Source organism: Mytilus californianus, unplaced genomic scaffold, assembly GCF_021869535.1.
Source record: "Mytilus californianus isolate M0D057914Y unplaced genomic scaffold, xbMytCali1.0.p SCAF_7, whole genome shotgun sequence".
Lineage (NCBI taxonomy): Eukaryota > Metazoa > Mollusca > Bivalvia > Mytilida > Mytilidae > Mytilus > Mytilus californianus.
Window position 1 is genome coordinate 110,563,834 of NW_026262723.1, and position 16,588 is coordinate 110,580,421.

Sequence of the window (16,588 nt, forward strand, 5' to 3'; positions counted from 1 at the left end):
AAGAAATCTTCACATAGTCGGGAAATTTTCAATTCAAGTTATTTCATTTGAAAACGTTAACAAATATAGATCTTATTCGATGTAAAATGTGGCGTCCTTGGAGATCAAAACCCCGTTTAAATAGGGTTTGTCTACTTTCGTCTATTGCCGAACATTCTATAATCAAGGATTTTTACAAATCCTTGCTATAATATAATGAATCGCGTCGCCAATATCACCACAATTACATAAAGTACAAATACAATCTTCTCCTAAATATTTGGCATCTAACAATTACAATAGGAAATTTTGAGTCGAAACTGAAGTACCAAATCTACAAAAAGAATCACTATTTTTTGTAGTAGTAGGCGTTGAAAACTAAACTGTTTATAAACTTTTTTTTCTACTAAATTAATTGAAACTCCTGAAATAATTTAACATTATCTATAATATAGACAGCTTACACATATGCAAATCTTTTTAGAAGTATGTGAGTGTATAGTAATAATTTGTTCATTAACCCCCCTTTTTCCTTCTATAAAATTACATTGTAATCGATTTTATTTCCAAATTTTTGTTTGCTAGGTTTGACACTTAGAACGTTCAACAAAAAGTAACAAGTAAAAAGTCACGATTCAGTTTTGGGATATTTTTTTTGAATAAACTTAATTTTAAAAACGTTTCAGTATTTTTCTGAAACATTTTTAAAAGGAAACGGACTTGTAAACAAAATTTATTTTTGATTATTAATATAAACAATGATTGTTAAGAAAACAATCTGCAAAAGTGGTTTGGTAATTAACTGAAGTCATGCTGTCAAAAATGTCTCCTTTTTACAAGTTATTGATAAAAAAAAAACTATTTGAAGGCGAATTAATCATTTCCTCAACTAAATACATTTATCTATAAATAAAGTCAATTCGTCAAGAACTTTCTCTCATATATTTAAACAATTGTAAAATAATTAATCTAAACCTTTGTCCTACGACTTTCTGTCCGTTTACCAATACTTATTCCTTGTTAAGTTTTTTCATATCCATTTACGAATATACTTATAACGTGATAATTAATTTTTCCGGATGCTTTTTATCCTATTTTCATATCAAACAACCATGTTACCCGTAGAACTCCGGAGTTAAGTACAAATTTAGGAATTTAGTACTTAAAATTTTCAACAACACAATTTTACACTTTCATTTACCTGGATTTTTTTCTACGCTTCGAAGCCGCCACCCTGTATCAAACTTATCCAACACCTCGCATGGCGTATTCACGATGTGGAGGGATTGACAATATACAATCAAAGTTAGCAATATACAGCAAGTAAGTAATTGGGTGTTGAATGCCAGTAGATCTGAATTTGTAAATTTTTAAATTGAATTTAACCTGTTTAGAACGTGTATTGTTGAATTGTTCAATAAAATTACACACATAATCTGGGCTGATATGCATAAAACCACTTTAAGTTCAAGGTATCAATAAAACTGGGTCTGCATGAAAAATGACTTATCACATAATACCAGAACCTATGTTTAGCGGATAAGAAAATATAGCTGTAGGCCTAGTTGAAAATCTTTACAAATTATTTATTCTTTTAATTTCTGTTTGACTGTCTGGGTGCTTCTTATGTGTTTTAAATGCTATAGTCAAGTTTTATATACTGTTGTACGTCATTTGGTCGTTTTTAAGTTTTTGCCATGGCGTTTGTCAGTATGTCTTCGACTTATAAGTTTTATCAAGGATTTGTATAGTGAGATTGGTTTTATATAATCTGCATCTCTTGTGCTGTATTTTAAAATGTATTACAATTGCTGCATCTTTACACATTCATCAATACACCAAAAAATATGAATAAATCTTTCGTATATATATAAATAAGGAGATGTGGTACGATTGGTAATGAAACAACTATCCGCCAGTTCAATTCAAAAACCTGATATAAGCAAATGTGACTTACTTACTTACTTTTGTCAGAGAGATCTTGAATCTGAATTCAAGGATACGAAGTGGGAAGGGTTTAGAGGTGGATTAAGGTGAGGGCATGGGGGGCCGCCCCTTTTTTGGAAAAAAATTGGTTGATTATTTAGAGAATCAATGAAGCGGGCCCCCTCTTTATGCATGACAGTTAGTGCCTCCTTATGACATTTTTTGGATCCGCAACTGGTGAGGACTTCATAAAAAATTATTAAGTAAGTTTGTGTTTTGTGATAAATAATGTATTTAGACAGAAATAGGATAAAATAAACTACTGAAAGCTTAAGTATGGATGGGGGTTAACAGAATAGAGAATAACGGGCAAACAATAAAGATTAAAGAATAATGAAATGCTAAAATATGAGGAAAGAGAGTAATGAGCAAAAAGTGTAAGTTTGTAGAAATATAGCAAAAAAAAAATAAAGAACACAGAAAAAGAAGACCCCCCCCCCCCCCCCAAGATCCTGACTTCAACTTTTACGCTGCTGGGATATTTTTTAGACAAAGTGCACGTATTAGTAGTCAGCCGAAACCACTAAGCGTTTTGCATCCATACGTTTTTTTTCTTCGGGATACTGACTGCATAGTAATTAAACTATCAATGTACTAGTTAATGTTCTCGAGGGATGACCCTATTACAGAGACATATATACACATATGTGTAAATATGTCTCTGCCCTATTACGTGTCAGTTACCTCCTCGACACGGTTCATTTTTACGGCAGCTCAGTTTTGTCTTAAGAATAAACATAATTGATAAGTTTCTTTCCCCTGCATTTTTCGATCGCACTTGTAAATAGCACATTGGTCTCAAGACATTGGTTACAACACTTGCCGTCAGTACTCAAAATTGGAAAAATATTAAATATGAAGGTATTGAAAATTAAATTAATGCACACACACTATTATCAACCACAGACATGATGTTTTCCTCAATTTGCCTAAATCGTTATTCCGCAATACACCTTATCGCTATTCCCGCTTGACCCGAGAATCTGTCCCGCTCGAACTTTTGACGTCATACAACAATCACTTTTCCATTGTGGCGTCAGACATTTTCTATTATGACGTCAAAATTTTACGGGAACTTGTGTGATGTCCAGTAATGGCGGACAAATAGCGATAAGGTGTATACAACGAGGGTGAAAACCCACCACTTTGAACACAGTCACAGGCACCGGCATGCTGTGGACTTGTAAGTTTCCCAAATGAGTAACTATCCATGACTTTTCTAGTGTAAAGTTTTATTTAATACACATTTGATTTGAATGGCATATCAGAGAGATATATAAACATATATCATAGGCTGATCCGGGGGGGGGCTTTCTTGGGAAAAATTTGGTTGATTATATAGGGATCACTGAAGCATGACTGGAGCCGGCCCTCCCTTATGAAAAGTTCTGGATCTGCCACTGTATATTCATAAAATAAACCAACAAATTATCCAAAAGATGAATAATACTTAATACTTACGACTAAGATTGATTATAAGTATACTTGAGTCGGTTTTACAAAAAAAAAAAACTTACAATTTATCGTAAGTATACTGTATTGTACATGACTTAATTACTATCAATGTTATTTGTAAGTTTTTTTGTGAAACTGACTGCTGAATTGTTTTTCCATGCTTATGGTACATCTAAGTCATATGCTTTTTTTAAAACCACCTCCAGGGTATAATGTCTGCTCGCCCATAGAATCTGTTTGTAGATATAGGAAGATGTGGTATGAGTGCCAATGAGACAACTCTCCATCCAAGTCACACAATTTATAAAAGTAAACCATTATAGGTCAAGGTATGGTCTTCAACACAGAGCCTAGTTTTTATCAAAAATGAAATATATTTATATTAATAGTCATGATAGTATACAGGTTAAATAATTTATTCATACATTTTTAATTGACTGACTAGAATTATCATGATTATTGAGGAATTTGAACCATTCCTATTTTTAAAAAGGGACAAAAATAAAATTTATATATAATAACAGGGTGATACAAATGAGAGAAATTGTTTTCAATTAAGATAAATACATGGTTTTCAGTTGATTTTTAAAGCAGAGGCAGATTTAGTTTAAAGTTGGAAAAAATTGTTTGTACCAACAAAAATAAATACAGAAAGTTAATCCAGAATTATGTGTTTATCATTTTTTTTTATGTTTAGGTTGCCAGCAAGATGAAAAGAACAATGCAGTTCAAAAGTCAAAATGTGGATAAGCTGCGGTACAAAGTCCTACTTTTGCAGATTTTCATATTTTGCATGAATGAATTTGAAGTTTATATCCTGGAGGGCAGAGAAAGAAAAGAAACACTTCAGTTTTCCTGCTTCTGAAGGATAAATGTAAAACATCTTGTTTGGTAAGTTTTATGCTCTGTTATGATAGTGTTTGTGCATCCATCTGTCGTTCTCTAAATTGTATTCACTTTAAGTTTTTGGTTACAGTTCACCATGAACTTCAGTCAGTAACTTGTGGTTTTACATGTATATACTCAAAATTTAGTACTTTAAAATGTTCATGTATTTTTGTCGAGCCTGCAACTTTTGTCGCAGAAAGCTCGACATAGGGATATTGATCCGGTGGTGGCTATGGCGGTGGCGTTAGCAGTGGGCGTTAGCTAACTTCCTAAAAGCTTTATATTTTAGAAGGTGGAAGACCTGGATGCTTCATACTTTGTATATAGATGCCTCATGATACGAATTCTGTCTGAAACATGTCCATTGTCCTTGACCTCATTTTCATGGTTCAGTGACTACTTGAAAAAAAAGTTCAGATTTTTTGTAATGTTAATTTCTCTCATATTATGAGTAATAGGATAACTATATTTGGTATGTGCATACCTTGCAATGTCCTCATGTTCGTCAGAGAGTTTTCACTTGACCTAGACCTCATTTCATGGATCAGTGAACAAGAACTTAGTCTTAGATGCATGATTTTTTTTATTAGTTGTTAGTGGCTTTGTACTAGCTGTCAGTAACTGCGAGTACTCTCAGATCTGTACTTAGTGTCTTTTTGTTGTTTGGATGTACAAGTACCCGGCCACGTCCACTTGTATTTGTAGTATTTGTATTTTTATCCATCTGATGAGTTAAAGGGAAAGTCCGCGATTTTTTACTTATCATCTAAATATGTTCATCTTAACATAAAAAACACATTCACAAAGTTTTAAATTTATATTCTTTCTAATAACGGAGAAAATCAAGTATTTGTAACTTTTTTGGTTGACCTACGTCACTGGGTTGTGACGTTTTAACCCGAGTTGTTGAATCATGGGAAAAAATAAAATCTTTTAAAGACTTAATTGCTTATCGAAATTTTACGTAATTAAAAGCGCACAGATGATCGTTGGTCGTAGTTAATAACCACAATATAAGAATGAAAGAAATTGAATATGCGTGTACCGTTTTGTATTGATTGAATAAAACTTCCTATTAGAAATTAACTTAATATAAATATTTTCGAATTAATTTCATAAATTATTGAGATTTTTTCATAAAATATCTATAGAACATTTTTACTGATATTGAACTGAAAATATTTTAAGTTTTATTTACCGTTATAACTTTGATAACCATTTCAATGCAAAATATTTGTGAACAGAGTGTGTATATTATTTTGTAAAGTCATTGTTTATTTCTCGATTTGAGGAGAATTCGTTTGAACTTTACCTTGCAGCAATTTAGCCTCAGGCGCACACAGGTGTGAATTCAAGCGTACACAGGTGTGAATATTGTCATTTTGAATGGATTAACAGAAAGAGTATAGCGTGATTAATATACTCAGATGAAATACCCGATGACAATAGAGAAACAATAATCAAATTGTATAAATTAATTGAAAAGTAACATTCAACTTTTTAATTCCGGAAGTGTTACAATATTGAAATGGAACAATTTTCGGTTACGTTCTATGCAATTAGCATAAAGTTAAGATATGAAGTTAAAAGAATAGTACTTTTAATCTTAAAAATTAAATGTTACATTTCCCAATTAATAATCATTGCACATCTGTTTAATTTACTTTACCGGAATTCTTTAACTTGTATTTAAATCTAGCGATGTTTAAATGCTAACAATCGTAAAACTATCGCAATTTTAAAGTTTTTAATTGAAAAAATACAACAGTACAACATGCAAGATTTTTTTTAATTTTCTTATTAACATTTCATTCTTACATAATTAAATTCATTTGACAATCACTTAGACAAATTATTTGTGAAAAGAATACCCAATTATCGTTTATTTCATTAATGAATATACATACATTATAAATCTAAGCTAATGCATTAATTTGTTTGAGGATTTTTTTAGGATAGCCGTCATTAATCCAAATTAGTAATACAGTTGTTGTAATTAAAGGCATATCTTAGTAATGTATTTCGTCTATATATATTTCACAAGTGTATACCACGGAGAAGATCTGAAGGTATATTACTCCCATTTTGTTTGGGTGTGAACCATCGATGTTTACAGCAATATTTAATGAATAAGATGATGATGGTAGAAAGAACTATGAGCGTTATGTGGCAAATATTACATGCATGTCGGACCATGAGTTGTCAATCTGTATGAAAAGATTTCCAATACAACCATATTGAGTAGGAATTTTTACATGCTATACTCTCGTACTAGTATTACAGGGTTCTTGTGTCGTTTAACTCAGACACACATCTTTTACTTTAAGATGAATGAAAGGTTCTAAATAAACATATATATATCTTAAATGTAACAATAATCAAACGCCTATAGGCAATCACTAAAATGGTATGAAGTTTTTATACAGATTTATTCTTATTTACACAATCATTAACAAACTAAATAAATTTAACAAAGTAACACCGTGACACTATGATATAACAAATGGGATACTAATTATTTTTAACCATGCTATGCAGAAACCTAACACATCAAGCAGGAACATATATTAATATACTGTTCCCAGCATCAAGTTAGTGCACGTGAATACCAATTAGGAACACGATGTGTGATTTTGTATAACTAAAAATATCAAAGCGAGCAATAACTTTGTCAAGCAAACATTTTTTTTCACTATGCTTCTCTTTATCTCCGCTCCTTTACAATAACTATTTCGCTTTTTGTCGATCATTCTATATATTGTTCTCTATTCGGTTATTTTTTTTTCACTATGCCACTCTATCTCCGCTCCTTTTTCCCCTGTCGTCCTAATCCTTATAAAGATAGGGACATTAGACATAGAAGGGGCTCTCTTATCTCCAATGAATTAATATTGATAGTGGCTATAAGTGCTGCATTACTTTATATATCTGCATGTTTGCCAATCGACAAAAGCTTGTATTTGCGTGAAGAATTTTTTTTCTTCAAAAATATGGTCCAGAATCATGACAAAACAATATTCATTTCACAAAAATGTTCAAAGGTCATGTTTATAATTTTTTTTAAACTTATTATCAGCAAAAATAGTGGATATTATTATCAGAACATCATTCATTAAAAGGTGGAATTATAATTTCAAACACACACAAGATAAACAACGTTAGACACAAATATATGGTTCAATAAATGTTACCTGTGCACACCGGGTACCTCAATAAAGAGGCCATGCATGAACCTGTATTATATAATTGTGTAATACGAATTTTAAATTGACAGGATGTCACTGGAATACCCAGGGACGTGTATCTAATATATACGTCCTTGGAATACCTAACTGAATGTGTCGCTCTGACACGACATCTATCAATAATTCTGACATACCTATTATCAATTCGGGAGGAAGCCAAAATATATATATAATAAGATAACGTAAATAAAATTTAAAAAGAAAAAAAACCTATAAATTTTTCACCGAACATACCAGATAGAGTCACACATTTAACTAAATGTCTTTATAAGTGACCGTTCCGAATTGATCCCGTATCAATTTGATATAATCTAAAGATTATTTAAAAAAAAAAACCCACTTTTAATAAAAAAAATTTAGAAGTCCGATATTTCGATATTTACATATCTATAACCTGGGAATATTATACTATATCAACATATTATGTCCCAGCTAAAACCTCTTCCTAACATTGCTCCTTGTCAATAGCCGTTAAATATCATAATTAAAAAATGTTATTTTATATCGTATATCTTTATTAATTGAAAAATTATCTTGTCTAAATACGGAACTATTGTTTATACAAATCAATACACTTTATATAAAAGAGGCATACTAATGAATCTTCTGTAAATCAGTGATTGTTACGAGAACACTGCATTTAATTTTGTCTTTCTTACAATTGAAACTGTTCTTCCTCATCAAATCTATATTTTTTTATTCAACGAGATCTTATCATATAAGGATTTGATAACTATAGCTATCAGAACTGCTAGGTTATTTTGTTATTAAAAAAGGATAATCACCTTCGAATCTCCCTCGAAACAATATTGTTCAAAATGGTCTTCACACACCAACTTGTGGTTGCTATAGATGCAACTATTTGCTGTTAGTTTAAGGTTGTACAACCATGTCTGATACAATTCTTTCTTTTTTTGTGGGATTGGGAAAACTATGTAGACTTTTGTCCTAACCTTGTCTGACAGAACAACCGTACGCTTGACAAGACATTTTGACAGTGAATAACCGTCTATGGTAATCCCCAATTGATGATGGGAGTTTTTAACGCAAGGTCGGTAAATCCCCGATTCTTTTTGTTCTTTGTGGTTTATAGATATCACGTGACTTTTTAGATCGAACATGCCGACAAGATGGCGATATGTCGAGAACTGATAGTGAATTTCAAAAATCGATTTTGATCTCTTTACATAGAGAATAAAAGTTTTTTATTTATGAACATGTGGTTTTTTATGCTTAAAGAACAAAATATCAATTTTTCATTTTTTTGCGGAGTTTCCCTTTAAGCCTCTTTCAACTGATTTTTTTGCGGTCGTATATTGGTATGATGTTGTCGTCGGTGTCGTCGTCGTCCGAAGACACATTGGTTTTCGCACTCTAACTTTAGTTTAAGTGAATGGATCTCTATGAAATTTTACCATAAGGTTCAATACCACAAAAGAAAGGTTGGGATTGATTTTGGGGGTTATGGTACCAACAGTTAAGGAATTAGGGGCCAAAAAGGGGCCAAAAATAAGCATTTTTGTAACTTCCAGACATAACTTGTGTGTTAGTGTATGGATCTCTGACATTGTACCACAAGGTTCCATATCACAAAGGGAATGCTGGGATTGGTTTTGGGGGGTAATTGCCTCAAATTATTAGGAATTAGGGGCCAAAAAAGGAGCAAAAAACAAGCATTTTTCTAGTTTCATGACAATAACTTGTGTGTAAGTGTATGGATCTTTCTGAATTTGTACTACAAGGTTCCATATCACAAAGAGAAAGCTGGAATTGAGTTTGGGGGTAATTGCCCAAAACGTTTAGGAAAAAGGGGCCAAAAATAAGTATTTTTCTAGTTTCCAGACAATAACTTGTGTTCAAGTGTATGGATCTCTCTGAAATTGTACTGCAAGGTACCATACTACTAAGGGAAGGCTGGGATTGATTTTGGGGGTAATTGCCTCAAAATTTTAGGAATTAGGGGCTCTTGTGTAGAATTGTTGTCTCATTGGCAATCTAACCACATCTTCTTTTTTATATTTAAGGTTAAGTTTTGGTGGTCAAGTCCATATCTCAAATACTTTAAGCAATAGGTCTAGTATATTCTGTGTATGGAAGGACTGTAAGGTGTACATGACCAACTGGCAGGTGTCATCTGACCTTGACCTCATTTTCATGGTTCAGTGTATGAATCATTATTGAAGGCCGTACGGTGACCTATAGTTGTTAATTTCTGTGTCATTTGGTCTCTTGTGTAGAATTTTGTCTCATTGGCAATCATACCACATCTTCTTTTTTATATTTAAGGTTAAGTTTTGGTGGTCAAGTCCATATCTCAGATACTTTAAGCAATAGGTCTAGTATATTCGGTGTATGGAAGGACTGTAAGGTGTACATGACCAACTGGCAGGTGTCATCTGACCTTGACCTCATTTTCATGGTTCAGTTTATGAATCTCTCTGAAATTGTACTGTAAGGTACCATACCACAAAGGGAAGGCTGTTATTGAGTTTTGGGGTGATGAATCATAAGGGGGTTCAAAAAATTGGGGGGGGGGGGGATTTTTTTCCCTTTTTTTTTTACTTTAAAATTTTCCATTTTAAATTGGTTATTTCTGATTTATATATAAAAGCAAATAATTATGATATGGTTTGAATAGGTAAATTAAAATTTTTTAAGTTCTTAGACCACATTCATTCTGTGTCAGAAACCTATGCTGTGTTAAATATTTTATCACATTCCAAATTCAGTGCTGTATCAAGCTTGAATGTTGTGTCCATACTTGCCTCAACTGTTCAGGGTTCGACCTCTGCGGTCGTATCAAGCTGCGCCCAGCGGAGCATTTTATTATTGTTCGTTCTTATGTTGTACTGTTACACCACTGTCCCAGGTTAGGAGAGGGTTTGGATCCCGCTAACATGTTTAACCCCGCCACATTCTGTATGTATGTGCCTGTCCCAAGTCAGGAGCCTGTAATTCAGTGGTTGTCGTTTGTTTATGTGTTACATATTTGTTTTTCATTCATTAATTTTTGTACATAAATTAGGCCGTTAGTTTTTCGTTTGAATTGTTTTACATTGTCATTTCGGGGCCTTTTATAGCTGACTGTGCGGTATGGGCTTTGCTCATTGTTGAAGGCCGTACGGTGACCTATAGTTGTTAATTTCTGTGTCATTTGGTCTCTTGTGTAGAATTGTTGTCTCATTGGCAATCATACCACATCTTCTTTTTTATATTTAAGGTTAAGTTTTGGTGGTCAAGTCCATATCTCAGATACTTTAAGCAATAGGTCTAGTATATTCGGTGTATGGAAGGACTGTAAGGTGTACATGACCAACTGGCAGGTGTCATCTGACCTTGACCTCATTTTCATGGTTCAGTAGTTATAGTTAAGTTTTTGTGTTTTGGTCTGTTTTTCTTATACTGTATGCAATAGGTCTACTATATTTGGTGTATGGAATGATTGTAAGGTGTACATGTCTAGCTGGCAGGTGTCATCTGACCATGACCTCATTTTCATGGTTCAGTAGTCAAAGTTAAATTTTTGAGTTTTGGTCTTTTTTTCTAACACTAAATGCAATAGGTCAACTATATTTGGTGTATGGAAACATTTTATGATGTACATGTCAGTCCCGCAGGTTTAATTTGACCTTGACCTTATTTTCACGGTTCATTGCTCAGTGTTAAGTGTTTGTGTTTTGGTCTGTTTTTCTCAATCTATAAGCAATAGGTCAACTATATGTGTTGTATGGAAGGATTGTAAGCTGTACATGTCTGCCTGGCATGGTTCATCTGATCTTCACCTCATTTCCATGGTTCATTGGTCAATGTTTAGTTTTCTTGGTTAAGTCTGCTTCTTAGAAACTATAAGCAATACCGGTAGGTCAACTGTATTTAGTAATTTGAATGATTGTAAGGTGTACATATATTTCTTGTCAGGTTTATATGACCTTGAATTCATTTTCTTGGATCATGTTGAGTTTATGTGATAGTTGTAGTAAAGCTTTATATTTAGGACTATCAACATGATATCAATGATTAGTAAAGAAGGCGCAACATTTCAGTGTGTGCACTCTTGTGTATACATTAAACACCACATTTACTGTTTTTACCCTGATTTTATGGATCACTGAACATAGAAATGTCATAATGTGAAATTATAGTACATTCTTAGGTTAAAGTTTTAGGTTAAGGTACATAGCTTACCATGAAGTTGAATTTCATGCACATGTTCATTATGTGGTGAATTTTTAAATTCAGTGCCAAAATAAGATTTTGAGCCTGATTACATGATTGACTAGACATTGACACATGCTAGTGTTTGCCAGGCATTGTGTCCTGTACTAGGAATTTGTCCTGTACTAAGAACTTTAATAGTACTCGCTGAGTATGGAGTTTTTGTGAAAGTTTAATATTAGTGAGATTTTTGCATGACATCCTGTCAACTGCTTGTTGATCATGTTTATACATGTCTTAAAATTAATATCTGACACATTGGTGTTTTGTGAACTTGGAAATAAGTTATTTGATAGAATAATAATGTTTTGAGATTATCAAAATAAAAAATATCCCATTTTTACTACCTTGTGTATTAATGATTAAGTATATAAAAAAGAAGATTTAGGATATATGTATAACCATATATAAAAATGAGACAGCAACCGAACAACACAAAAATAAGAAAAAAAAACCAATATAATTTTTTGTATCAATGTTATAATTTCCAACATGTCCAAAGAGTTCAATGTATTTTCTAATTGAAATAAAACACAAGTGGAACTCTTTCAGAACTTCAGAAGCTTAAAGAAGTGCTGTTTCTATTGTTGGCTTTCTGTATAATATATTGCAAATTCTTGTGAAAAATGGAATTTTATTGTAATTGCCTAAAGTTTTAACATTGATCTATATATATATAACTGGGGAAAATACCCAAATGTTATAAAGAAGAATACATAAATTGATTGTTATATAATATTAGAATAGGAAGATGTGGTATATTGCTAATTTGACAACTGTCCATCAGAGACCAAAGGATGTAGGAGGTTAGCAACTGATGACACTGGACAACCTTCAACAATCAGTAAAATCCATACCGCATAGCTATTTTTATTGAAAATCATATGTTCTTGCTACATGTATGTATACAATTTTTTATTATCCATAACTTCGGATTTTATTGGTTCTTTTTCAGAAGGATTGGAATTCATCACTGAGAATAGAAGGAGAAAACACAGAAACAAGACCAAAATAAATTCAAAGACAAAAGTCAGATCAGTTATTATTTTCATCACTCAGCCAATGAATTGTAGTTCTATTAAATATCTAAAGATATTAAAACCACAATAATGACAATGTTCTGTGCTGAATGGCAAAAAAGTGGACTATACATTACGATCACACAATGCTGGATGATAAGAAACTATTAATTTTTTGGGTGGAGGGATATCCTGAAAAAAAAATAGATTTATGTAAAAAGCTACTAGTATGTTAAGCCTATTAATAGAGTTTTCATTGATTTCAAATGGGAAAAAATTGTGTTTCAAAAAAGTGTTCTAGAATTCATAAATAAACATATATTGATACTTACATTATCTGCTTTGTTGTTTAAAAGTTTAGTTTTGAACAGTTATAGAACAATATAATTGCATTAACATTTCCAAGGAAAAAAAAGACATTCAACTAAAAAGATTCATCTTAAAACAATTTACTTCCAAACAGAATTCATTGTAACATACACATTTATTTACTGTATATTTATAATTTGAATCATAGGATTTTATTTTGTCCCATGGGATATTAAAAATCCCATGGGATAATTATAGTCCCATGGGATTTTTTTTGTCCCATGGGACAACAAATATCCCATGGGACTACAATTATCCCATGGGACCCAAAAAAATCCCATGGGATTTAACCAAAATCCCATGGGATAATGGTCAATCCCATGGGATTTGCCTTATCCCATGGGATATTGAAAATCCCATGTTTTTCTAAATCAAATTACAAAATATATATAATAATAACAGCAGAAAAGCAATGAAATTATTGAATCCCATGTAATTCCGCACATTTTGGTTATTTACACGACACTGTAGGTCTAAGGAGAGGCGGCGGCGGATTTGCAAATGAGTGTTTTGCAAATTAAAAGTGTCCAGTGTTTTTATATTTTGGAATCTAATCCAATATATTTGATTATGGGTAACAAATTTCTTGCATTTTATGCAAAACTGCAAGAACTGTCACAAGTAGCCTCCATTTTAGGTCAAATATATCAATTTCGAACATCTTTATGGCGGCATACGACAATCAAAATTTACATTGTATTCCAGTTTCTAGATTATATCATCATGCCAATATATCAGTAAAACTAAGACAGTTTTAAGAAGATTGAAGAATTTTACTATCGGAAGGAAAACATTGTCTTTCAGCAGTATGAATTAATTAATTTTTGTTCTATATGTTTTTTAATCAAAAGTTGCACAAAGACATGTAAAATATGTTATATTTTGTCAAAAATGTCTTCATCTATCCGACTATAAACATTGATTTTATGGATAGTTGTAAAAATGTTAAAAACGACTCATTTTGGAATGATGTCGTTTAGATTCAATAATAAAATTTAAAGTAAAATGGACACTGTTAAATTGAACGTTAAATAGATCATATTGGGTTTTTTTTCCTGTTTTTTAAATTCGTATCAAACGCCTTTAACTTTTGCAAACATTAGGACAACACCAAGAATTACCATTTTTTTCAAAGAACTCATTTCAGTTAATTATATAAAAGACATAGAATTACGAAAATACAAATATTAGCTTATTTATGAATCAAAGGATGGGCGATTTTTGCACGATCTTCAGTCGTTGGAGTAAATAAGAGTAAGTTCTTATCTTATAAAATTTCTGCTGAATTTCACTGGCATATTTAGGGTGATTGATAACATCATTTATCATATACTTGTAGAAAATAATGGTATAATTGTACCCCTTGATAAAACTAATTTATACATATATTTATTCAATAAATTTGAAGAATTGTCTTAGCCGTGTGATATGACTTTTGTTATCAACTGCTTCCGGTATATATCAACTGTTTCCGGTTTATATCAACTGCTTCCGGTTATTATTGCCTGCCTTTCTTTAACGTAATCGCAAAGCATTTCGACGTCATTCTGCATATTCCGGAAAATAAACCTCAGTGGTACATTTGAGTGAAAAACATAGCTAAGTAGAATAACAGAAGGAATATTAGGAAACAGGAAAATATATTATTAAAAAACGCAAAACAAATAATACAATAAATGAATTTTATAAAGTTTTAAAAAAGCTTTCATGTCTGTATGGCTTCTGCTGAAGTATATGATAAAAAGAACATAACATGTTATTTTTCATATCAGACCCCTGATCAGCCCATGGTCAAAATCATTCCTCGAGCCATTCGGCTCTCGGGCTGATATCATGACCTAGGGCTGATAAGGGTCTGATATGAAAAATGCCATGTTATAATCTATATATATATAATGTCTGCAGAATTTCACTGGCATATTAAGGGGGAAGTTGTTAACATTGATAAAATATCTTCAGACTTTCACTGGCATATATATTGGGGGAAATTGATAACATCGTATAAAAAGTTTAAATGGATATTCAATTCAGTAAAGGATGAAATCTGTGAAAAAGGGACACATATATTCTCCGTTAGTAAGTTAAAAAGGGGATGTCGAAAAAAGTGTTTAAAGATTTTTGTCACAAAAACGAGATACTAGGTGTGCATTAAACTAATAAAGTACTAGTACCAAATTGTTTAATCTGTGTTTCCACCATCAATCTCAAGCAGTTACCTCTCCTTTATTACCACGTATTTCGCTGTTTCCATTTCACTGCTTGCTGTAATGAATCTATATTCGACATCGTTTATGATACATGGGGGTGGTAAGTGTTTATTTTTTCCGACCCAGTGACAATGTACCTAAACATTTCCTATATTTATCTTCACCGATCTATTTACTATTATGTCGACGTTTTCTACATGACCATTAACCACATTTAATGTTTTATCTCTACATTTGTTTTCGGATTGTCTTTTATCATGTGGAACATAATTGTTCACTTTAGTTTATCATTCTCTGATAGGTTATATATTTCACACTAATATAAATGTCTCGGTCGATATCGAAATGGATATTGATGGCGTTTTCTGCCAATTGCTATAAATGATATTATTTAAAATGCCAAATATATAGACGGATGAAAAATAGTTTAAGATGTTCTTCTTGATAATATTGAAGACATATCAATCAAGAATGCTTATCAACGAGGTCGTTTTCGCTATACCCTTTAAAATCCAATAAGATTGGGAATTTTGACAAAACTGTTTACATTTTCATTAGATTAAGAAATGAATTTTTCAAATTCTGGCTCTTTTCTCACGAATACTTAAAAGAGAAGATTCAGCATTTTGACAAATTGACATTAAAAACAGTTTTGATATCAGTTATTTAAAAATCTATATTTATAGCTTTCTAGTTTTTACAACGCATTGACCATATGTACTTCCTAACGACGGAGAACATGTTGACAGGAATGAGAGTTTTATATCTGTAAATGAGACTTATTTAAGTATTTCCCTTGAAAATCATTATAAATCAATAGTATAATTTTGATATTAGCCTGGTAACAGATAAAACTTTGATATCATTTAGCCAGATCAAACTATAATATAATTCCAGTATTAGCCGGATGTATAACACTTTGATATCATTCCAGCATAAGCCTGATGTACAAAACTATGATATCATTCCAGCATTAGCCAGATCAAACTATGATACTTTTCCAGTATTAGCTAGATAAAACTATGATATAGTTCCAGCATTAGCTAGATAAAACTACGATGTTATCCTAATATAAGCTCGATAAAACTACGATTTCATCATAATAAAGGCTAGACAAAACTATGATATTATTCTAATATAAGGTCGATAAAACTATGATATTATTCTTATATAAAATTGATAAAACTATGATATCATTCTAATATAAGTTCAATAAAACTATGAT

At 31.8% G+C, this 16,588-nt stretch overlaps 1 long non-coding RNA gene across 2 annotated transcripts; it reads left to right on the plus strand.

The window, feature by feature from the left end:
• The first annotated feature begins 1,036 nt into the window (after positions 1-1,036).
• On the plus strand, positions 1,037-13,118 carry LOC127710053 (uncharacterized). 2 transcript variants are annotated; one of them, XR_007985916.1, is made up of 3 exons: positions 1,037-1,302; positions 4,118-4,311; positions 12,724-13,118. It is a non-coding gene; the product is annotated as an uncharacterized LOC127710053 (long non-coding RNA). The 2 variants fall into 2 exon arrangements; XR_007985915.1 differs by lacking the exon at positions 1,037-1,302 and having other exon boundaries at positions 3,090-4,311.
• Positions 13,119-16,588: the final 3,470 nt, after the last annotated feature.